This window comes from Diabrotica undecimpunctata, chromosome 5 (genome assembly GCF_040954645.1).
Source record: "Diabrotica undecimpunctata isolate CICGRU chromosome 5, icDiaUnde3, whole genome shotgun sequence".
Classification (NCBI taxonomy): domain Eukaryota; kingdom Metazoa; phylum Arthropoda; class Insecta; order Coleoptera; family Chrysomelidae; genus Diabrotica; species Diabrotica undecimpunctata.
Genome location: NC_092807.1, coordinates 9,332,097 through 9,358,571, shown reverse-complemented (window position 1 = coordinate 9,358,571; position 26,475 = coordinate 9,332,097). Strand labels below are relative to the sequence as shown.

Below are 26,475 nucleotides of genomic sequence, written 5' to 3'. Positions count from 1 at the left end.
AAATGGTTGGAAGCAGCAAAGCAAGATTTGTCAGAAATAGGCGTGAGAAATTGGAGAGAGAAAGCAAGGAACCGAAAAAAATGGAGGGAAATAACCAAGTTTTTAGAAGCCAGGGGCCTACAAGGCCTGTAGCGCTATGTTAAATATATATATATATATATATATATATATATATATATATATATTCCATTTCACTCCATTTGGGATTTATATCCCTGTAGAGATCCATAGCAATGTGAAATTTCCCTTTCCAGAATATTTATTAGACAAACCTTCCTACAGAGTTTTTTATTTTGTCTAAGTGACAATTTTCGCGAACTCGGAAGTATAACCGGCTTTTGGCACGTGTTCCGGCATCGTAAAGGTCGCTCACAGACCCACCACCTCCGCAGGTAAATCTCCTCTAAAAACGCCGTCCGTCGGCCCTTTGAATCGACGGCGGCGGCGCGCGTCTCTCTTCGGCACCGCCGGCATTGCCGGCGTCGATCGTGTCGTCGGCGTCGGGGCGCTGACTCTCTGTTGCTATCTCGTGGACCGATCTCGCGTGCTTCGAGGGTGCTGCCGCTTATCGTCTCGTGTGTGCGAAAAAGTGCGTTTCGCCGGTTTTCAGGAAATCCAGGTAAGTACGTTGATCTCGGTAATTTTTCATTCAGGTTATGTTTGGTTGCTGTCTTGATTTATTGTTGAAGTCTTTTATACACAAAATTTGGCGGATTCTCTTAAGAAACTAGCATACTAAGTTGCACGTTTTATCAAGGGCCATAGATTGGAATTTTCCTACTTATTTTTTTTTTGATAACCTGTGTTATTGTTCTCGAAATACAATATATTTGTTGCCATCTCTATATGCATCTAACCATTTTTTCATTCGTCTTGTTCTTATTTTTTTATTCTCTTATATTTTTAATCTATGAACTGCCCTACGAACTCTAGTCACGTATCCCAAGCAACAGCATATTTTTGCAGTTTGCCTGGGTTTTGGTCTCCCATAAGACTTTTTAGTTCTGGTAATTGTTCATCTCTTTCACTTATTTTTTTCTACTTTTGGTGCCATTCGCTATGCAGGTCTATGAATGCACAATTATCTTTCCTCCGCTTTTCTAAATACTATGCCAAAAACAGGTATGCCTGACCAGATTCATGGCTCTAAACCATAAATATTTCTGACGAGAAGGTCTTCTTCGACTTTCAAGTGTTTCCATTAAGATCGCATTTGAAGAGAGCAAAATTCGGAAAAGGTATGTGTAAGGCCAGTACTAACATACGCAGCAGAAACAAGAGCTGAAATATCGCTTACTAAAAGATTGATAAGAGATGAAACAGATAAAACTTCTTCTTCTGCGACACTACAGCTAAATTGAACCTTAGCCTACACTTTTCTGGGCCTTAATAGCTTTGAGAACTTCCTCTATGGTTGGAGCTTCTACTTTATTCTCTTTTACGTAGTTCGTACCCATTTTATCTTCCATGTCTACTTGTGTACCAAGTAGGGTCTGAAAATAATTCTAATTATTCGTAAGCCCCTCTAATTTCGCTGTTTTTGAAATTTTCTTGCATTTTTTCTATTTGTCCATTTTCATAGGCTCTTTTTTTATTTCTACATATCTTGTCTGCTTTCTGTCTTGCGACTTCATATGGTGTTCATCCTTCCCGTGTTCTTCTTGTTATATACATTTTGTGTGCTTTATTTCTTTCCTCTATTGCTTGTCTGCACTCGTCATCGAACCATGCTCCTCTTCTCGCCTTTTCCTTGTTTTCCAGGGTGGACGCTGCCGCCGTCAGTACTGCTGTTTTGATATTATTCCATTTGCTCTCTATGGAGTGCAGTTCTAGCGTCCTTAACTCATTTGCGACTTCTTTTTCGAACTTCTCTTTGCATTCCTGAATGTTCAGTTTTTCCAGGTCCAGTTTATTTGTTCTTTGTTGTCTTTCGTTTCTTTCTTTGGTAACTCTGCATCCAAATTTGGTTTGGAGTAAAAGATGGTCCGATCTACAGCATGCTTCTCGTCGTGTTCTCACATGTAAGATCCTACTTTCTGCCCTTTTGTCTATCTGCACATGGTCGATTTGATTGGTTGTGGTTCCATCTGGTGATATACATGTCATTTTGTGTATGTATTTATGTGTATGTGTATAAATTTATCAAAAACTCACCATCTCGCTTGTTTCATTGTGCAGTGGGTGTTTTTCTGTTGTGCCATAGAACTGTACCTCCTCGCCTATTTAAGCATTCATATCACCCATTATAATCTTGATGTCATTTTTGGGCGCATTGACATATACTATCTCTATTTCATTTTAAAAGTCTATAATTGACTGTTTCTTATTCTTCCCTTCCCAGTTTTAGCTCCCAAGCATAGATTTTCTATCATACTTTTCACAGTCAAAGTTTAAATCGTTCAAAACTTTCCACAATGTTTCTGATGGTATGTTCGTCAAAGTTTCATTTTTATTAATGTATGCTACAAGTTTGTGCATGTGCAAGTATCTTATTCTGAAAAAAAAATGATTGCACATTTCTTCGAATTGTTGCTTTTATAATATTTTTTATATCCTGGGGTTTTGTTTTTCTTTGGAGTAGTTTAAAATTGTATATCGATTGCAAATGTAAATCCTTTCTAAGAACTATAGACGCATTTTAATCATAATATTGAATACCGGAATAGATTATGTAGTTATCTCCGTTATTGCTTTATTAAAATTACTGCATTATTTGAAACAAGACCAATACAGGAATTATCAGCTGTGTCGCAAAAACTACGCTATCAATAATTTTGAATATTGATAGTATTCTTGAAAACTATAAACTTTTTCAATAAAATTTAACACAATACATCAATAATTAAAATATATATTGTATACCTTATTATGTAATTGACCTTTTGCATATGCCTATGTATGTCTTAATCATTTTTGTATTTTTCTTATGCTAATAACCCTAAGTGGTTGAAGCAAAATAATAAAAAAAAATAATAGTAATTTTTAAACAGAGTGCAGGACATTTTTGTTAATTAAGAACATGTAAAAGCACTGTTAACACTCTTGTAAATAACCGACTCTAACTACGAAATACTAGAAATTAAGAATAAAAGATTATTTTGGAATATCTTTAGCATTGCAAACAAATTTTTTCTTTTTTTAGCTACAATGCCAAATAATAAAAATAATACATGCAGTCAACGAATCTGGTCTTTCCCATAAATTTTGTTGACCTTATTCAAAATAAACACATGCAGTTTGTGTATACAATGGTCTAGAAATAAAGAGATATACCAAGAAATGACGTAAGATCTCTGTTTAAATAACAGTTAAGTTTTAATAATCAGTGATCAATGTTTCTTGGGAAACTGATTAGGTCAAGCAGTTTCTTAAAAGCTTTTAGTTAAAAGTTAGAATACATATTTAGTTTTAATTCTATATATATATATATATATATATATATATATATATATATATATATATATATATATATATATATGTATATATATTATATATATATAATATAATATATATATAATATATATTATATATATATATATATATATATATATATATATATATATATATATATATATATATATATATATATATATATATATATATATAAAGTAGTTAGGTATTATTGACTGACACGTTATGTAAAATAAAGTTTTATTTTGAGGTTGCAGTCATTAATGAATTTTTACAAAATTAAATTAAATTGGAATATTGCACTTACATAACTGTATAATTTTTAAAATAAGTTAAGTTTTAATGTTTTGCAAATTTGAAAATTTAATGGATTAACCTCATGTTGTAAGTTTTTTTACTAGTTTTATACAATGCTATTTAGTTCTAATTTCGTTGTATTTACTGATACCATATTTTAGCATATCCTGAAGAAGCAAATAAATTTTGCGAAAGCTTGATTAAAGAACAAAGAGTTTTACTTTCCTGCCCTATTAATGACTGCAACCTCAAAATAAAACTTTATTTATATATATATATATATATATATATATATATATATATATATATATATATAAGTATTTATGTATAACGTGTGATGAATTTTATTGAAAAATTTGAATTATTTTTCTCTCTATAAGTGCTGTCTTCTATCCATTGAGGTTTTCTTCTGATCACTGCTATCTGCTTTTTCTTTACTTTCTTTGTTTTACTTTTCTTTCTTTATTTCTTTACCTTGTTTGCTTCTTAGTCCTCAAATATCATTGTTGTCACTCCTATATTTTTTGTAAAAAAAAATCAAATTAATATAAAATACCTAAAAGTTTTCCTAAAAGAAAATTGCTTTTCTCGCGTCGCCCTTCTTTATTTAATCGCATATTTTTCTTCAGCTTTTGAATTCACCACAATCAGATGGATACACAAGACAAATGTTTCGCCATATTCCAGCATCTCTTCTATTTGATTCGAGTAGAGGTATTCTAGGCACAAGAGAGGCACTATTTTCTTTTAACGTGCTGACCCAAAGATGTTTGGATGTTCATCGAGATCTTTATGTATGCTTTATAGACTACAACAAGGCATTCGATTATGTAAAACATGACCGACTTATAGAAGTACTCAAAAACAAGAATCTGGATGTGAGGGATGTAACATTGATATCAAATTTATACTACAGCCAACGATCAAATGTGAAAATTGGAAGAGAAGTGTCAGAAGCAATGGAGATAAGGAGAGGGGTCAGGCAAGGTTGCATACTGTCGCCGTTATTGTTTAATGCTTATTCTGAAGAAATCATACAAGAAGCTTTGGTAAACGAGACAGTCGGCATAAAAGTGAACGGAAGTTAAATTAACAACATTAGGTATGCCGACGATACAGTCATAATAGCCGACAACTTGGAAGACTTAGAAAGAATAATGAACAAAATATTAAGATATAGTGGAGAATACGGACTCTTTCTTAACATCAAAAAAACCAAATTTATGAAAATTAGCAAGAACAACAATACAAACGAAATATTAACGGTAGGCGGCCAGCAGATTAAGAAAGTAAAAAGATATACTTACTTGGGAACGATAATCACAGAAAATAACGATTATACTGCAGAAATAAGAGTCAGAATTGGAAAAGCACGTGCCAACTTCGTGAAAATGAAAACGATTTTTTGCAGCAAAGATCTCTCCCCCAGAATAAGGCTAATTAAATGCTATGTACACAGTGTACTCTACTGTGGAGCTGAATCATGGACATTAAACCGGAATACAATAAATCGACTTAACGCTTTTGAAATATGGACATTTAGAAGATTGTTAAGGATTCCATGGGTAGATAGAATCACGAATACAGAAGTGTTAAGGAGAATAGGCAGAGAGAGGGAAATGGAAAATACAATAAAAGAAAGGAAATTGCAATATCTCGCACATGTGATGAGAGGCGAAATATACAATATCTTGAGACTCATAATTCAAGGAAAAGTAGAGGGTAGGAGAAGCGTAGGAAAAAGACGCGTTTCCTGGTTGAAGAAACTGAGAGAGTGGTTTGGTTGTAGCTCAAGGCAATTGTTCAGAGCAGCTGTCTCGAAGGTCAGAATAGCCATGATGATTGCCAACCTTCGTCGCGGAGATGGCACTTAAAGAAGAAGAAGAGGTATTCTTTAATTAAAACAACATTGAAGTTGGACAAAAGACATTGAGGTTGGACATCCACCTAGGCTTCAAAGAAAAATATTAAAGTTTAAAATTTTACAAGGAACCAATACCACTTTTGGTAAATCTTTGAACCAATATTCGTATGATCTATATACATCGTATGTAATTTAAGAAAAATGGCTTTGAGTATTTCAAATATTAATAATTTAAAATAAACCATATATATGGTATAAACCAAGCAGAATTTCACACTAAAATTGATCAATTATTTAATTGGTTAGGTAGAGGAAGCGAAAGAAATAACAAGCAGATGGGTCCAGCTTTTTTAACATATACTAAATACCAATGTCCCTGATTTAGAACAAAATTTAAATTTAGAAATGACCGAAGACTAAAATAATTACGTACTGCCAAGACATGGAAGAAGACAATTCATTAAAAATCTACTAATAATACGAGTGAAGATGCAAACGGAATTGTAATCGAGCTCATAAAGGAGAGAGGTCCAGAACTTATATAAGGAAGCTTTATATAATCTCTTGATGAAAATATTTGGAGAATAAAAATTCCGATCTTGATATTGGCTAACGTTATTAAGAGAACGATCAGTAAATATGAGATTATAGTTGAAAAGTTTCTAACAATGTAAGTAGTTTTTTGATTTTGCTGTATTTTCCTCAATTTTCTTTTATTCTGTGCCCTAAACTTCGATGATGTAACGATAAGCGTCCCTAAATCTTCCTTCTTGCTTCTTCTTTTTGCTTCCGTTATTCTTAACGTGTTCTTCGGCAATGTCGTTTAATGCATTTTTTCCATATGGAAACCTAAATCTTTTTGGATCTAATTTGAACCATTATCAAAAGACGTATATATTTCCATTATGTCAGTCTCTGTTTTTCTATGCAACCTTCCATCGTCTTTAATAGATTTATCCTGCGCAGGATTTTTCTCCCCCATATTTCAATCTTATTTTCTGAATTTCGGTTTATTATTTACTGTTTGCATCCGTACAACGTCCGGTTTTATGATAGTCCTATAGAGCTTTTCTTTGATGTTTCTTGTAATAAAACTAGTGTGCTTTTGTATTATTGTTGTATTAATTGTTGAACAACACATTACGGCACTAAATAGCAAGGAATCAGCTTTACTACAAAAATTGAAGGAATACATATTTTGAACAGTTTTATAATCAATTGCGGTTAACTTGTTTATTATTACTTGCACAGAGCTGTAGAAAAATTAAAAGTATGCAGTATAATGCTTCAAGTGTCTTTTATCCAATCGTAGGATTAAAAACTCACCTGATTGCTTGTGATGCAAGTTTTCCCTTCGTCAAAAAATTACTATGTTTTCCGTTTTTGCTTAAATTGTTATTCTAGCATCATACCTGGATATCCATACATTAATAAACATATAATAACTGCATTTAAATTTATCGATAACATCTTAACTAGAATTCGATGCCGATTTATCGATGTGATTTAGAAATATTAAAACATATTTCTCAGTAATTACATCTCATCAACGTACCAAGACTATAAATACGGAAATACCAATAACTTCTCTCCGTATCTAGGATAATGACATCGCAAAAACCTCAGAAAACCCGTAAAATAGTCGTAGTGTTTATAAATAATTAGTCCGCAGTGTTGTATACGTTGTGGTTTATTAGGTATAAATAAAAATTTTGAAGTATTAATAGTTAAGAGGATTTTCCGATATGGATGTTGTGTGACTAAAAACAGATAACAAAACAAAGTGGTGATAAAGATTGTTATTGTTTACTATGAAACCTCACCTGTATATTTGGTTTAAAATCTGAGTTGTAATTCACAAAGTGTTAACACAATAATCACTGAACAATATTAATTTCGCAAACGTAATTCTTATGTTCAAAGAATTTTCATTTCAATTTTCAAAAATATGTACCTAACAAGCAGATTAAACGACGTCCTAAATAAATACTACTAGTATTGCCTTAATTATTCATCGAAATTAACGGTACATTAAATATAATAACTAATTAAAAAACTGAAAGAACTGAAAAAGACAATCAAGAAATTGACAAATTAAAAAATTGCTAAGTTGCAGGAAAGATTCAAATTTAAGAATAATTAAGTTTCTGGTCCATATCTTAGTGTTACCGATCTATAACATATTAGCCCATAACAGTACTAGACATGGCAAGTGTTAACACACTTTTTCAAAAGGGAGAAAGTCGACTCTGACGGTGAATATATGCAATTATAAAAATCCTATATTAAAGATCCTTAATTTTGGAGAATGGTTCGTGATGAGGTAGTGATGCGACTCAAATATCTTCTCCTACTCAAATGTCAACCTAACCTTTATGTTGGAGAACCCCGCTATCACAAACAAAGCGCTTATTTGTAAGTATCAGCCGAATAGCTGTAACAACTGGAATTAAAGAAATGTAATTCTATTCTATTCTATTCTACATATAACTCAGCATAATCATAAAAGAAAAAATACAATACTTAAGTCATGTGTTAAGAGGTGAAAGATATGAATTACTCAAAATCATATTGGAAGCTAAAGTGCAGGGTAAACGGTCAGTTGGAAGACGCCAAAACTCGTGACTGAAAGACCTGAGGAGATGATTTGACCGCTCATCCACAGAAATCTTTCGTGCAGCAGTTTTCAAAGATACAATTGCCATTTGGATCGCCAACCTCCGAACGGATACGTCGCAATAAGAAGAATTCTATTAAAAGTAAGTGATGCCAATCCGTCTTTCCGAAGGATGTTGATTGAACAGAGTAGACTGCAATTCTTAACCTCTGTTATGGTTGACATAACACATTCTTCTTCTCCACAAACCCGTCTGGTCAGCGTGGTGGGATGTAGCCAAAACCTCTAGAAAATAACGATACCGATTTTAACAGGCACAGAAAGTACTCCAGGTGGGTAGTAATTTATTCCAAAAACCCACACCGAAGCAGCGGTCTGCTCCAAGGATTCTGGAGGGGAGGCAAGTCAACATCGAAGAAGAAGAAAAACAACATCAAACAACTCCTTATAGCAACATATAACATTTATTTCATGGCAAAACATGAAAAACTCTACGAACTAGTAGAGGGACTGTGTCATATGAATTGGGACTACCAAAAGTTAAAAGAAGATAAGAAAAATATGTGGATTTACATTCAACCGTTGATTGAATAGTTATTCAATCAACGATTCAACCCAAAGGCTCTATTATAAAGGCAAGGAAGACTCTATATATGGTGGAGTAAATTTCTTAATCAATAAGAAGAGGAAAAAACAAATTTAAGTATTTAATAGCATCTCGGACATTGTTACATCTTCTTTTTCTTGATGTGCCTATCCGTTACGAATGTTTGCGGTCATCATGGCAATCTTTATCTTATCTGCAGCAGCGCGGAAAAACTGCACAGATATTCTATTGAACCAGATTCTGAGGTTCTTGAACCAAGATGTTCTTCTTCTTCCTGGACCTCGTTTTTCAAATATTTTTCCTTGCAAGATGGCTTGAAGGAGAGCATATCTGGATTCATTTCGCGTAATATGTCCAAAGAAACTGTAACTTGCGAGACTGTTACATACATGACCTTAAATTTCACAAACCAGAACAAAGATTGTGCAGGTTTATGCTCTAACTCAAGAAGCAACTGATAACGAAATAAATACTTTTTAGTAAAAAAAACTATAGACGACACCAAAGAGCCTAAAATATTAATAATAAAAGGTTTTAAAGCCAAAATTTGAGGAAAGATTGAGGATACTGAAAACAAGATTGAAAATTTTGGATTCAGTATAAGCAACACTTAGCAGGAGAAAATCTAATGGAATTCGTCAAATAACAAAACATGTATGCTTAAAACATCTTTTACAAAATGAAACCTAAGCGAAAGTCGACATGGATCACACTTGTCCACCACAACGTGTCTGCAGGTGGATGTTTTCCTAAGTTGTCTCGTTCTAAAACGTGTTTATAATAGCTTAATTCTTCAATTCTCTTCCAGTTTAAATCATATTCCACGTTTTTCTGGCAATTTTCTTACTGCTTTTTCTGGTTTTACTTGCAAATATAACACATAGAAGGCTAATACTAAGAGAACATCACTCACCCCAGAAATAATGATCACGAACATCCGATAGAGTAAACTTGACATCGCAAGAAGAAGAAAAAAAGATATGTTGAGGTTAGGTCTAGTAGATAAGATACGATACATGGTTAGATATATTTAATGGTGGACAGGAGGCTCGACTTTTAAAATTTGACTCTAGTTCTGAAAACCGTTTTAAAATTAAAAAAATTATATCTGGTTTTATCAAAATATAAATTTTTCACCGAATCTATTCAATAACGGAAATAAAGAATGATCAAACTTTTCCTTTGACCATTAATTTGCACTTTTAATAGTATGTGTCTTTTAAAACCAAATGTCTTAGTCACACTTGTATTCGTATCAAAAACGCTTGGTCACAAAACTTCCCTCTTGACTTACGTCAACAAAAATCTACATTTTTCAATTTAGATGGTTACATCTTTCACAAAACCGATCGTCAGATGCGAAAATATCGTTATTTCCAATTTTATAGTGGTGTACGGTCATTTACATTGACGAAGGTCACTGAATCAGCCTCTAGACCTTGGCAAAGAAATTGTTTTCTTCTCGTGAATAATTCCAAGATACGTAAAACCAGAAATTTCTGTATTAACTGTAAAATAGGGAATTAACCGAAACGTTTTGAACTTATTTTAAGTGGGGATCTGTAATACCGCTGTATTTTTTTATGTATAAGGATAAATTATATCGAGCACTCGTATATTACACACAAAAATTATTTATCTTCTATTATTTTTATTCAGACGGCAGATTTTTGTCCAGACAAGAAGAATGTTTAATTAGATGAACAAACATATTAAATTTGAACACAAGAATAGCGAAAGTTGACACATTAGCACATTTATTTGAGCAAATGAGATACTAGAGAATTTTTCCAAAAAAAATGGAATTAAATGGAAATGGAAACTAAATGAAGAATACTTTAAAAAATGCAGACCCTTGCTACTAGATAGAAAGATAGATAAACCAATACAATGGAGTATCGAAAAAATTCTGTACCTGGATTTATCTACAGGGTATTCGGGTGTTCAGTATGTTCAGTAAAGAATAGCATCATAGAATCATCAATAGAATCATTATGATAGACTAATTGGATATAGGTATCCTCCATCCTCTTCCACTATTCTCTATCCTGTGCGTTCTGTGTCCAATTTTCTACTGTATTTGGTAAATCGTCAATCTATCTTGTTGGTGGTCTACCTCGATGTTTCTTGTTTTCTGTAGGTCTCTATTATATGAGTATTTTGGTCCACCTGCCTATTACCATTTAAACGTGTTATATGGCCAGCTCATCTTCATTTGGCTTGTGAAATCTTTTCTATGACATCTGTTGCTTTAGTCTTTTAGCCCCAGCATTGCTCTTTGAATTGCTCTTAATTTACTGGCAGATTTTTTATTTAATTCTTATTGTTCAATTCTTTACATTTGAAAAACAATATTATGTTTTTCGATACATACAATCCTAAATCAACAACCTTAATTTTATAATTATTACTTAATGCAACCATTAGTAATATTTCCTACTCCAACTATAACTCCAACTCTTTTGATAAAAATCAAAATATACCCCAAGATATTTTGTTTCTTTGGCAAATGAAATCTCTGTTCTTCTCTGCTTGAATTCTCTCAGACACTACCTGAGCAAACCTGCCCCTGACAACGATTGCTATATCGTCAGCATATCCTAGACAATAAAAGCCTTCTGTGGACAGCTTTCTGAGATCATCTACCAAGGTTGCCCAAAGTAGAGGGGACAGAACTCCTCCTTGTGGACAGCCTCCACCTACTTTTGCTTTGATGGTTGCTTTACCCAGAGTGGACATTACTGTCCTATTCTCCAGGAATGCCCTTATCCATCTGCATATTACCGTAGGTGCACGTTTGACTGCCGTAGACAACAGACATATTTTTCGCTTCTCTTATTTTGGTTACCGTAGACAACAGACGTGTTTTCACCTCTCTTAATTTGGTTACCGTAGTAGAAAGGACGCTCCCTTCTCCTCCTCTCTTAGTAAACCACTGCTCACAAAGAAACAGTGCCGATTATACAGTGTAAAAATACCGTGAATCTGTTGTAGACAAACAACGTTAATCTGCTATAGACAAATAAAACTCGTACGAGAAAGAGAATGTATATATAACAATAATATTTAAGCTTTATTATAAACTTAATTCAGCTATTGTCTGTATAACATTTAATTACCTCTCCTAATGATTATGAACCATACTTATTGATACAGTCCTAAAACTCTAAAATTACTTTAATAATTTGGCATATGTCCATAACCTAATCTCAGTGTTAATGTGTCTGTTTCGCTATAAAGTGTTATTAAGATATCCTACCAGTCTATTTGCTTTTTGTACTTAATCTCTCACTTCTTTGTCCAGGTCTCCATAGCTAGACAGTGTAATTTGCAGGTATTTTATTTCCATTACCTGTTTAATTAATTTCTATTTTACATCTGTTTGGTTCTTTACTGACTACTATTGTTTTAGTTTTCTTAGATGAGATTGTCATATTAAATTCTTTTCTCTTATGTTAAATCTGTGGACCAGTCTTTGCAGACTATCTTCATTTTGGGGTATCAATATTGCGTCGTATGCGAAACAGAGTATTTTTATTTCTTTGTTTCCCATTCTGTATCTTCTTCCTTTGTAAATGCTTTTGATGATTTCATCCATGATTAAATTGAAGAGCATGGAGCTGAACGAATCCCATTGTCTTATTCCGATGGCTATTTCCATAGGTTCTTTAAGTTGTCCATCTATTCTGACTTCCATTTTGTTGTTTTGGTAGATGTTTTAGATAGTTTTTATAACATGTTTTAGGGGAACTTCTCTGTTATACAGAAGATGGATTACATCTTTTGAGTCTTACTCTGTCAAACGCTTTCTTTAGGTCAACCAGACACAGAAATGCTGGTCTATTATATTCTAGTGATTTCTCAGTAATTTGCTTTATAACGAATATTGCATCAAATATTTTCATTTTATAACCAAGTAGTTTTATGGCGCTACAATGTATGCATTGTTGTATATCTCCTTTGTTTTTGTCAACAGGTCATAATATACTGCTTATTCATTCGTCTGGTATTTATTACACTTCCACAATTCCACAACAAAATGTTAGCCCTTACTGATATTTCTTCTAACGTTGTTCTCTCTAAATAGAGAATATATTATCTGTTTAACTTATTTGCCTTTGTTTATACCTACTTAGTAGCAATAACCAAGAAATATATATTATTCAGACTTAAATAGTCTTGCATTTTTTATTATTTATGTAAAAACAAAACATATCGATGACACAATCATCAAATATTAAAAAAAAACCCTGTATATGTCTACATAAATTTTTTTTATTAAAATCTTTAATTAACCTTTAATAATCTGTTTATTTTTCTAATCTCGGTCCAAACTGTGCAAATAATAACCGTACAGTATCTATAAACTGTTAAGGTTGATGGCTAAAAGAATGGTTACGCGAACTAGCCTCGGGGAAGGTCGATAGAATAAATAACGATTATACAAATTTTATATTTATTGGATGATTAAACATTCTTTGTTTGGGGATGACGTAAAAACAGTTCCTCTAATCCTCGGAAGATTCACCATCACGATATTCACGATCAGAGGCGCTTGGTGATGAATACGCCAAAGAACCATGAATGAAATCTACGCAGACCTGTGAATTCGACAAAAAAAAATTAATTGGGAAAATACAAGGTTAGCTTGAATGAATTGAAATGTGTACGAGTAGATTGACAGCTTTGGGAAACAAAACAGTCGGAAATTGGTTTCGGTAAAGTATATAAGAAATTACAGGTGATTTTAATTGTTAATTAGTAATTTTTAATTAATCCCATAATACAACATGTAAGAACAAATATATTTATGGGAGTATTTTACGTAGATTACTAATCATGATCGTTGCCGTTCAATCGCTTCCCATTATTGCTTACGCTTCTTCGTATTATCGTGTTCTGAGTTGCATTAGCCCTCTTTCTCTATATTTCGGTTATTGTTTATTGTGTGTCTGTAATGATTTCGTTATCTGTATCTATTCCTTGCCATTTTTGCATCTCTCTTTGCCATTGTGCTATTTTTATGATTTTTATGTAATGTTTTTTTATTCTCCCTTAACTACTTAAAGCCTGGACAAAATTATAATTGCCAAAATGATTTCTAATATCCAATAGGACGGGAACTTTAAGAAAAAGAAGCATTTTAAAAACTATAGTTTTATTCGTAATGTTTAATTGCTTACCATCTACCATCAAAATAATACATAACTATAAAAAATTAAAAAAAAATTAAAACAATGGATTCATGGTAACAGATATAAATTGCATGAAGTAATGAACAGCTATGAATGAGCTTCAATTTCAGATAAATGTTATATTTTAAAATTTTATATTTTACTCATTGTAATTTGTCAAGAGTTTGTATGTTAATCGTTTAGAAAATTTATAATTGTAATTTGTGCGAATATGTTAAAAAAAAATTCAACCCTCGCGTACAAGTTGTAGTCCATGTGACAAACAACTTCTATGAGAAACTGGGTTTATTTATATATTGTATAAAATATGTAAATTTATATTATTATGCATTTTTTTTTGTTATAAATAAACTCTATTATTATTATTATTATTATTATTATTCAGTAATGTTTTTATTGGTGCTAACTTACTTCTTAAAGTAATATTGAAGCATCAATAACTCGAAGCGTTTTGTCCCCTTGAGCCCAATATTCATTTGTTGGTCATGTCCGCTAGCACATTTGGCAATTATTTATGCAATCTATCCATGCTTCTATCTTGCGCCAATCTAATCAACTGTTTGCCTGCCACTGCTCTTATGTCAGTCATATAGTGTGTCCATCTCCAGATTTGGGAAGATGCAGTTACTTTTTACCTACCAAGTAGCCTATTCTGAAATCACTGTATTTTGGTGGTGCAAATAAATGCGGTCACTGCATTATGATCATACCAAAAAGTCTTCTAATACGAAAAGTATCCACCCAAAATAAAAAAAAAAAAGATCCAAAAGTCTACCGCCAGAAGACTGTACAGTAAGTCTTTGATAAATGGTACCTGAGTTACTCCCTCTTGCTTCTTCCATCATATTTTCCAATTGTTCTATGTATTTATTATTGACTATTTCACTAGACTATTTTTAACTGATAAAACGTCATAGCAACGCCACGTTTCCTACTGACAAAACTTCCTCCTGCCCGTGGTTTCTCAGCGAAAAAACAGATATAATAAATCCAGACGCAAAATCAAGATTTGGATGCTAGTCAGGTGAAGAAATAAAAAACTTGGTTTCGAAAAATGTCCCATTGAACACGCTCTCTCTCTCTCTCTCTCTCTCTCTCTATTTGTCAACCGTTTTCCATTCACTCCTGAATGTAGGTCTCTCAAAATTGCTTCCACCTATCCATGCTTCTATCTTGCGCCAATCCAATCCACTGTTTGCCTGCCACTGCTATTATGTCATCTACCCATCTTTTTTGAGGTCTTCCCATGCTTCTTGTTGTCGTCCTTGGTCTCCATTCTAGAATTCTCCGTGTTCACCTGTTGTCATCATATCGGGCTACGTGACCTGCCCAGCGCCATTTCATTTTTGTAATTTTTTCTACAATATCCCTAATCTTCGTTCTACGTCTTATCTCGGTGGTTTTAATCTTGTTTCTCAGTGATATTCCAAGCATGATTCGTTCCATTGCTCTTTACGTTGTTTCTAATTTTTTAGCAGATTTTTTGGTAAGGGTTACTGTCTCCAAGCCGTAGGTCTCCAAGTCTTCAAGGTACAAACTGGTAGTATACATGTGTTATATACCTTTTCTGTAAGTTTACAGAAATTAAGATGTTTTTCAAGATATATGCTAGTTTGCCGAAAGCGCCCCATGCCAGTTGTGTTCTTCTTTTAATTTTAGCATCTTGATTTGTTTTCCTAGTTTGATGACATGACCTAGATATACATAATGTTCAACATTTTCTCAGAACACGCAGAGGTCCAGAAGCTCTATTTGAACCCAATTGTCGGAGTTCCTAAGGGTGAGCAATTTTACGCTTGAAGGATGTACAGTTCTCGTCATATAAAACTAGTACACTTTTTTTTCCCAATGTAAACCTGTGTCTAGACTTGTTCGTGAATTAATTCGTTGTTGCCACACAAACAAGGGAATTGCACTAAATCTAAATAAAAAAGAAACGTTCAAAAATGTTTAAAGCTTTTTCAAAAAACCGTATCTAATAAATTTATTTACCAGAAAGACGGTTGCGTTAATGCATAAAATGTTTAAAGGATCTTAAAACGTAGCGGCCTTATTGGCACAGAGGCGAAATCTTTGTGGACTTTAAACAAGCTTACGATTCTGTTAGCAGAGAAGCATTGTGGGAAACCATGGTAGAAATGGGAATACCTGGAAAGCTGGTACGATTAGCACAGGTGAGTACAGAGAACGCTTCCGCACGGATCAGAATTGGCAGAATCACGTCGGAGAAATTCTTCATTGACACCGGGTTTAGACAAGAAGATCCTCTCGCCCCCTGCTATTTAATTTTGCACTAGAACATGCGGTAAGGAAAGCTCAACCACAACTAACAAACGGATTTGCTGCCCATGAATAAAAAATACTATTGGCGTTTGCGGATGACGTGGACACAATTGCACAATCCATCAGGAATGCAGAGAAGTTTTTACCCTATTCGAAAACGGAGCCAAGGAAGTTGGTCTGAAGGTCAACGACGACAAGACCAAGTACATGGTGGTTACGAAGAACCCAAGACCAAGGGTTTAATGAATACAACTTTGAAGTCATCAAAGAATTTAAGTACCTGGGAGCGATCATAACATTTGAAAATAAATATGAAAAGGACGTAGCCGCCAGGATCATCGCAGGAAACGGGGCATATTACTCATTAATGACTGTACTTAAATCAAAAATACTCTCAATACCAGCAAAAATAAGAATGTACAAGACAATAATTCGTCCCACAATAATGTCAGGAAGCGAGACATGGACTCTGAACCAGCGGGAAACGACAAAATTAGTAGTACTGGAAAAAAAAGATACTGCGGACTATCTATGGGCCTTGCAGAGAAGAGACAACAGGAGAATAGAGAAGAAGACACAATGATGAACTTCAGATAGTATATGGAGATGAAAACATAGTACGCTACATTAAAGCAAACCGAATAAGATGGGCGGGGCACGTACTAAGATCGAGTGACGAAAGATTCCTGAACGCCACATTCTGGGAAAGGCCCGATGGCAGAAGGTCAATTGGTTGCCCAAGAAAGAGATGGAAGGACGCAGTAGCCAGTGATCTACGCAAAATGGGAATACAGCAATGGAAAATAGCTGCTCAGGACCGATAACAATGGAGGAAAATAGTAAACGCAGCCAAGACACATAGAGTAGAGCCAAATGATAATGATGATGATTGGCACAGGGAAAATTGGAATGCATCTACTGTAATTTTATAATGTGCCTGTCGCACAGCCCTCCCTTTAGCTGATTTGATACAATATTTCGTTGAACTGGCAACGTTGCCCTAGAAATTAAAATGACATATGTGACAAGATCAACTTACACAACTTAAAAAACACGATTTTCGGTTATAAGAGTTGTACCAGTTTTTTATGACGTGAACGGTACTACCATAGCAGAACTAGCATAAATTCTCGAGGATTATGTTTATAACATGAAAAAAGGCAATGGCGAAGCCTATAAAGAGTCATCTGTAAAGTCAATGTGTATTCTACATTAAAAATGATACAAGAAAAATATTTTGCGGAGTACGGCATAAAAATCCACCCTTTCATAGATATATCTTTCAAATTGCAAGATTGGCCAGAGATATCAAGCGGAGGCAGCTTCAAAGTGTTCATGAAAAAAGAAAACCAAGTTCAAAAGCATTATCCACTAAAGAACTATTAAAAATAATTTAGCATCCCGATGGAGCACAACAAAAGGTTTTTCACCTTTGCTCACTTGAACTTGCAATGTGGCCGTAAACTGCAAGATTCACTTTTTTCAGAAGGAATTTGACATTATGGGAAAATTTACGGGCTGAAATGAATACAACAGCATTTTTTCCAAAACAGATCAAGGCGGTTCGAAAAGTTTGACAAGCAGCAAATGGCTGGTAAGAAATGCATCAAACGAAAATTTGTGCTCAGTTAGATTATTTTTGAAATTAATGGAAAAAAGGGAACCAAAGATTTTATTACACAGACTCTTTCTTACTGTTCACCCCAACTGGAAGGATGGATCATGGTTCAAAAACTGTTGACTTGGAATCATTACCGTATATAAGCTGAAAAAATTGGAATGGACACAAAAAAACATAAAATAACAAACCATCCTCATCGATCTTTAGCTGTGTCAGCCTTGTTCAAGCAAGCTGTTTCTGAACAAGAGTTAATTAAATTAACGGGTCACTCAAATTCAAGCTCTCTAAAACCATATCTGCAGCTGGATTCCAGTCATCACCAGAAGTTGATCGAAAATCTCAGAACAACAAATGAAGTTGAGCCTTCGAGTTTCCAAATGCTACAGGTCAATAATACACAAAATCATGCTTTGGTAGAAAAGAAAGGGCAAACTATTATTTTTTTTTATAGCCCTTTTTCTATCCGAATTGTCGAATAAAGGCCTCTCCCATTTCTCGCCATTCATCCCTGTTGTGTGCTAGGCGTTTCCACATTGGTCCTGCGGCTCTTTTGATATCGTCGCTTCAGCGCATTTGAGGTCTTCCTCTTGGTCTCTTCGCATCGTACGGTCGCCAGTTTCCGACTTCTTTGTTCCATCTACTATCTTCTAGACGTTCGTTGTGTCCAGCCCATTTCCATTTTAATTTAGCTGCTTGTTTCGCGGCGTCCTTTATTTTTGTTTTGTTCCGGATTGCTTCGTTCGTTTGCCGATCTATTAGTGAGATACCAAGCATCTGTCGTTCCATGGCTCGCTGAGTTTTTCGAATCTTGTCCATGTTCTTTTTTGTGAATGTCCAGGTTTGAGCTCCGTAAGTGAGAACGGGAAGGATACAAGAATCGAACACTTTGGTTCGAAGGTTTTGGGGTATCTTTTTGTCTTTCAGTATGTATGAGAGTTTTCCAAATGCGGCTCATCCCATTCTTACTCGTCTGTTTATTTCGGTAGTTTGGTTTTCCTTATTTACCTTGATATTCTGACCCAGATATATGTATTCTTCTACATGTTCCACTTTTGTTCCTTGGATGGTTATCGTCGGTTGATCATCTTTATTCGACATTAGCTTAGTTTTACTCAGATTCATTTTCAGTCCTTTTTTTATGGATTCCGTATGAAGCTCATCGATCATCGTCTTCAGTTCTTTCCAGCTGTCGGCTATTAGTACTACGTCATCTGCATATCTTAGATGGTTTAAATACTTTCCGTTTATCGATAGTCCCTTCGTTTCCCAATTTAGTGATTTAAATGTCTTCAAGTGCGGCAGTAAATAGTGTTGGAGATATGGTGTCTCCCTGTCTTACTCCTCGGTTGATTTTTATTGGCCTCTTTTTCATTCCGTTATCCATCGTGACTACCATTTCAGCGTGTTGATATATATTATGTATTAATATCCTATATCTAGAATCTATTCTGCTGTTGACCAGTGCTTCCTCAATAGCCCATAATTCTATGCTGTCAAAAGCTTTCTCGTAGTCTATAAATGCTAAACAGATTGGTAAATTGTATTCGTTAACTTTTCTATTAGGACCTTTAGTGTGTGAAGATGGTCACATGTACTGAACCCTTTTCTAAATCCGGCTTGCTCTACTGGTTGATATACATCGAACTTTGTTGTCAATCTATTTGTAATTATTTTTGTGAATGTTTTATAAAGTTGTGATAGTAGTGATATTGGACGATAATTTTTCAGATCTGTATTGTCCCCTTTTTTGTGTATTAATATTGTGTTAGCAGTATTTCATTCCTTTGGTATGAATTATTTCTGCCAGAATTTCTGCAAACTATTATAACTTATAATAATTGTACATTTATTGTTGTTAACAAATAATTAAAGATTATGTTTCGTTGATATGGTGCATTATTAAAGTTTCACTTAGGAAATTTTGATAAAATCACTCGACTGATGTCTCGTGATTTAACTGTCAAAATTTATGTCATTGCCAGTTTTCATGCCAGTCGAAAATATTGCCAGCAAAATTTTTTCACATATGATATTATATACTACAATTAACAATTGGTAATAAACAATTTAAAAAGAAATCCCTAATTATTTCAGCAAAATTTTTTTAATCATAAGATGAAAAATATTTTTCAATTCTATTTATTATGCAATATTCCTGTCCCGTCAAAATTTAAGTGGAAAGCTCATATGTATCTTACATTATATTTTTCATTCTGCTTTGATTTCCCTATTGTTTTGGTATCTAAGGAGATCGATGTAGTTTCATGGCAACAACTAAACGGTAAACAACTGTTTATTTTATTGGGTGAGTTTAATTTGAACCTTCATTATTAAAGCAGTGATAATAAAAACAATGTGATAATAAAATAAAAGATTATTGTGACTTCTGAATGTTTTAATCTACGTTTGATGGTTAGAGATTTCAGTTCAAAAAGACAGTAAAATATGAAGACTGTATTGGAGAATGTGGATGATAAAGCAGAAAAGAGGAAATACGTGACGAAACTGGTAAGAAATTTCTAAAAAGTATTGTTTGGCAAAAATATTCATCCTTTTCTATGAATTTGAGATAAATACGAGATTAATTTCATCTTCTTCGCTTCAGGGATTAAGCAGTTATTGTTCGTACAGATATTCAAATTAGCTGCATCTTTTGGCAACGTCCTATATTTCTTCTTTCATTTAATACGTAATTTAGTATTTAGTGTTTGGTTAGTTAATTTTCAGTCACTGGAGGTAGTTTGGCGATTCTAGGTTATTTTCAAGTAGGCAAGGGAGAATACAAACAAATCTTTACTAAGCGGCGTTCCAGTTTATTCTACATATTCTTGCAAGCACACACGAATTACTAACTCAGCACTTGCGCCCTAAGAATTATTACAAATATATATTAGTTTAGGCGATGATTAGGGTCTTGGTTATGTAGATTCTCTCAACGACGATCGTAGTTCAGAAGTTGATCGAGAATCTGGAATCAAATAAATAGTGAGAATCTTAAACTACTTTCTTGTGGAATCTCTAATTTAAATAACATGTTTATGGGACGTTATGTTTATGGAATTTAGTCACAATTATTGGTTGTAATGATAATCACATTTTTAACTAACTAATGCTTGCCGTTTCGACTTCCACTCCGGAAATCTCAATTTCTCAAATTCTCAAAAAAGATTACTATAAAATTCACATTCACAATTCTGCGAAAATTCACAGTAAAAATTTTTTTCTTTTTATTTTAGAAATCAACTGTTTTTCTTTATTGAACAATTGAAGAACTTCCTCATTGCGTACATGGTATACATCCTTTCAGGGTCTTTCAAGAGTCTTCTATAAATCCATGAAAATGGTTGCGTTTCGATTTAATTTGAGGCAACCATTTTCGTATATTTATCGTCCTTACTCGACGCAATGAGTACAAGAATGATGGTAATTTATATGGGTAAATTTTTGATGCATAGTGGAATATAAATATTCCCAGCATCACTCTTAATGGCTTGATTAAGCGTGAGTATACAGTTTACTTTAATTGCTATCGACACATTTAACTTCATCCATATTTTAAAGGCTTCTAAGCATCTTAAAGAGTTTATTTTAAGCAAACCAGGATTCTTCTTTTTCTTTGTGTGCCATGTTTCTTTTCATGCGTTGTCTCTTTTCATGCGTTGTCTATTGGCATGTTAACAAGCTGCTACAATGCTTCTCGGTGTACCAGACGTACATTTTACCACTTTTAGAAGCGTGTTCGCCGGGAGACTTCTATTGCATAATATAGAACTCCAATTAATGAAGCTTTATCTTGTCTGTTCTATTCTGGTCGAAATTTCCACGTCCTTTCAATCCTGCAGTCAATAATGTTGTAGAGTACTTCTAGCACTGACTCTTTAATATTAATTATTCCAACCACCATCCATTTCGTTTTCTCTAAGTTGATCGTTAAGCCCTTTTTATTGCGATATAAATACAAATTATTTTTATTATGATCCAATTAGTTTTGCGCATCAGAGTCTCCTAAATTTCCTTATCTTCCATCAGATGATACTTCAAAAATCGCTGTCGTGATCACTTGGTTCAAATTCATCGATTTTGGTAAGACTCTTATCATCAGAGAAAAATTGTGGGTCGTTTAGTATCGTTTTCAATTATTCCTCTTCAGTTCGAGGTTTACGCGTATTCCAATTTTTATTATTCATTGCTGAAATAAAATAAACTAACTCTAAATAAAAAACGGCAGTTATAACTTAATATACAGAATATTGTGTCGTCTGCATAACAGAGTGTTTAATATTTTGTTTCCCATTCTCTATCCTCTTCCTTTGTTAACGCTTTTGATGATTTCAACCATGATTAAATTGAAAAGCATGGGGCTCAATGAATTGTCTTGTCTTATTCCGCTGCCTATTTCTATAGGTTCTGAAAGTTGTCGATCTATTCTGACTTCCATTTTGTTGTTTTGGTAGATGTTTTCAATAGTTTTTATAATGTTTAGGGGAACTTCTCTATTATACAGAATATGGATTACATCTTTGAGTCTTACTCTGTCAAACGAAAAACGAAGAAAAGTTACAATAAGGTATAAGAAAATATACTCCAATTATGAAATAAAGCGCTGAGATGAAATGAAACAAATATTGAAAAAGTACAAGATACAGTTAGAAACATGAAATGTCAGAGAAACCTTTCCTGAAGGTGCTCTAAAAAACCAATCCATGCGGCAGGGAAGTATAAGATTGATTTAATGGCTCTGCAAGAGCAAAAACAATAATTAGGGTTTAAAATAACTTAAATAGAAGATATGATGCTCGTTAAAAGTGAATGAAAAGCCAGAATGCTCGGAACGCTTATCTAAACGTGATGTCAAAGTAATTATAGGTAATTGTAATGCTAAAGTGGGAAAAGAACTTCTGTACACTGCAGTAGTTTGTCACCACAGTAAACACGAAGTATCAGTGGTTAGAAGCACACAACCAAAAAGGAAAAGAGATGTACAAAGGTACGTGGGTCTCCCCAGATGGACGTACGGTGAACAAGATAGATGATGTTATGATTGAAAGTAAATACATAAATACTATTAAAAAGGTAAGAAAGGAGTTGTAATTGATTCGGACCATTTAGGAAAGAAAAGTGAAAACAAATAAATTAACCAAGAGAAAAGACCTAAGGAAGAATAAGTAAAAAATAAATATGACGAAGAAATAAATAAAATTTTTCAATATTGTGACCAAAATTTACAAACTAAGCAAGCCTGATAATCAATTAAATCTTCCTTAGAAGAAGCTAGCGAGAAAATAGTTAAAAGCGACTTCAAGCAAAGTAAAATCAAAGATTGGTTTCAAAAACAAAGACGGCAATTTAATTAGTCATCCGGTAAAAATAATGACGGAGTGGAAAAAACACTTCAAAGAGTTATTTAATGGTGAGTTGGAGCGCGAAGTAGTCAACTGGTAAGTTGCAGAAGATAGTTGAAAGGCAGCCTACAGAGAAGGAGATGGCGACAGCAATACAAAAAATGAAAAATAACAGGAGTCCTGGAAAAATGGTAAGAAGAGAGATTCGGAAATAGAATGGAGAGAAGAAAAACAAGAAGTTAATGGCTTTGTACAAAAAAACCTTCTTCTTAGAGTGCCGTCTCCCTACGGAAGTTGGCAATCATAATGGCTATTTTTATTTTTGAACTTGCTGCTCTAAACAAATCAATCGATATGCATTGATACCAATCACGTAGATTCTTCAACCATGTGTTCTGCCTTCGGCCAACAGATCTTCATCCTTGAATCTTTCCCTGTATGATAAGTCTCAAAATTTCATATTTTGGTCCCTTCATCACGTGGCCTAGGTATTCCAGTTTATATAGTGGTGATTAGTTCTGTTTCTTTACCAACCCTCTCCAGTACTTCTTTATTTGTAATTCTATCAGACCGTGATATTTTTAATACTCTGTGGTATAACCAGAGTTCGAAAGCCTCGATTATTTTTAAATTGCATTTTTTTATTGTCCGACTCTCAGCTGCATATAATAATATTGAAAATATATAACAGCGAATGGTACGTAGTCTAATCTCTAAATTTAGATTTTTGCACTTTACACAACTTTATACTTCTGTAGATCTTTTCCTTTATATTTCTTTCTTTTTTTCCAATCTGTAATAGTATTTCTTCTGTCATCCACTGTTTTTTAGCCTCTGACCTATGCTGTATCAAACTTTCTTGAGGTGGTTTCAGTAATGTGTTTTTTATATTATACCACTTTTTATTTACATCCATAATTTGTTTGTTGTCAGTTAGTGTTTTTTGCATATTAACATTCACATTCTTTTTTAATTCGTTTTTTATTTCTTCGTTTTTTAGCATTCTTACATTAATTTTTGGTTGTTGTTTTTTGAGTTCAGTTTTTTTAAATTTTATTTTCACGTCAGCAACTAACGGATTGTGGTCTGAGTTACCATCTGCTCCAGGATAAGTTTTAACTGAGGTTATAGAGTTTTTATATCTGCTATTTACGAGTATAAAGTCTATCTGGTTTCTGACAATGTGGTTTTCTGTATGTGAAGGAGACGTCCATGTATATAGTCTTCTCTTAGGAAGCTGAAACCAAGTATTGGCAATTACCATATTCTTTTCTTGGCAGAATTCTATGAGCCTTTCTCTCTCGTTTCTAGTTCCTAATCCGAACTGTCTAACTGTATTTTCAACTGTACCTAATCCACCAATTTTTGCATTAAAAACTCCTAAAATGTAAGTAATATCTATAGATTTTGTTAACTGGATTGTATTGTGCAATTCTGAATAAAACTTTTCGATCTCATCTTCGGTCTTATCAGCTTTGGGAGCATAAACTTGGATCATATTAATATTATAGTTTCGTGCTTGAATTTTTAGCATTATTATTCTTTCTGAGATTTGAATCACACCTAGCACTGATTTTCTAATAGTGTTGCTTATGATGAAAGCTACTACGTATCGATGATCAGTTTTGTCTCCTCCAGTGTAATAAATATTGTGGTTATTTATTGATATCTCTCCATTTCCTGACCATTGTACATCGCTAACCCCAAGTATATCTATATTTATCCACTCTTTCTCTTTAATAAAATGATGTAATTTTCCAGGCTGATACATACTTCTTACATTCCAGGTAGCAATTTTTATCTGAGAGGGTTGAGTATTATTTTTTTTTTGGTTTTTTGTGCAAGGATTTTGCATGTTGACGAACGAGGAGGCCTTGCGTTCTGATCGTTGTCCTTCCCTACCGTATTTTGGTCTCCGATTACCATAATCAATAATGTCTCTTGCGCAAATAGTGTTAGCCATTATAATTTATACTAGAGATGTTATCAGGGACCTTTAATGCAGTGGTTTCTCGTTGCCTTCTGCATTCTGATGCCGTTGACCACTTTCTTGGTTCTTCCGCCTTCGAGACCAATTTCTCAGTCTCAGGATAACAGAGTGTCCTTCCACTTACTAAGTCATCCGCCTTAAGCCGTTGGTCAGTAAATGGTGGATTGCTTATCCCGGCAAAAACCTAGCATTACCAAATTCGTCAAGTCACAAAGGATCAGATACTTGGGACATTTAGAAAAAATTGCAGCAAATAGAATACCTAAACTGGAATCACGAAACTATACGGTCTCAGAAGAAGAGGTGGGTCCAGAACGAGGTAGATTAAGACTGGAAAAGTAAAGCATAAAACAGAAGCAAATGGAGAAATATTGTTCATCGGGATTTAGAGCAGTTAAAAACTTACTATTTATATTAGGAATAAGCCACAATTTGAGTTTAAAATAAGTTTATTTTTAACGTTTCAATTTCCACTTTGGAAATCGTTCTCAAAATTTCTGAAGTGGAAATTGAAACGTCAAAAAAAAAAATCGGTTGCCTGTAAAGTCGGTTTTACGGGCGAAGATTTTACGTGACAACGTCTTTTTCTCGGTAGAATATTTATTGATATGAATATTATTAAATTGCACAATAGGAACAAGGAATTGAATGAAAATAAGAATTGCATTACTGATTTATTAGGTATTTTATATATTATTTATATTTTATATATTATATTTTTATATATTATTTTATATATTATTTATTTTATATTATATTATTGATCTTATTATTTTCTACAAAATTTATTTGAAAATTTTTTCGATATATCAATTAGTTGCGGAGATATCGATCATTGAAGTTATTGTTTGCTACCAGTATTTTATATATTTATTTTTTTCAGTTATAAAAAATTACTATTTCCAATTGTGTCTACCAAGTATGGCCACATGTATTTGCCTACATATTAAATAATAATAAGTACAGATAATGTTATGTGACGTTCACTTCTGATTAAATATATTTTAATATTTTTAATTTTAAAGAATCAATTTGAAAATCAAAACACTTATTCAGATCGAAGGTTCAAATTTTTGCTAAATAAATTTGAAATTAATTAAAATTTGTAAATGTAAATGGTAAAGTTGGAAATTAAAACATTTACTAAAATTGGAATTTGAAATTCTTGCTAAACACAGTTAAATTCTAACTCCGCGCGTGGTGATTGGTCGGTTTAATTCGTTTGTTTGGTCGCCCTGTTTTGACAGG

The 26,475-nt window shown here is 33.4% G+C and overlaps 1 protein-coding gene across 1 annotated transcript in view; it reads left to right on the top strand.

Annotated features, from left to right (window-relative positions):
- The first annotated feature begins 507 nt into the window (after positions 1–507).
- tnc (tenectin) overlaps positions 508–26,475 on the top strand; it is a 195,224-nt gene continuing 169,256 nt past the window's right edge. The window contains exon 1 of the mRNA XM_072531431.1: positions 508–619. The gene's annotated coding sequence lies outside the window, so the exon portion shown is untranslated. The remainder of the gene's footprint in view (positions 620–26,475) is intronic.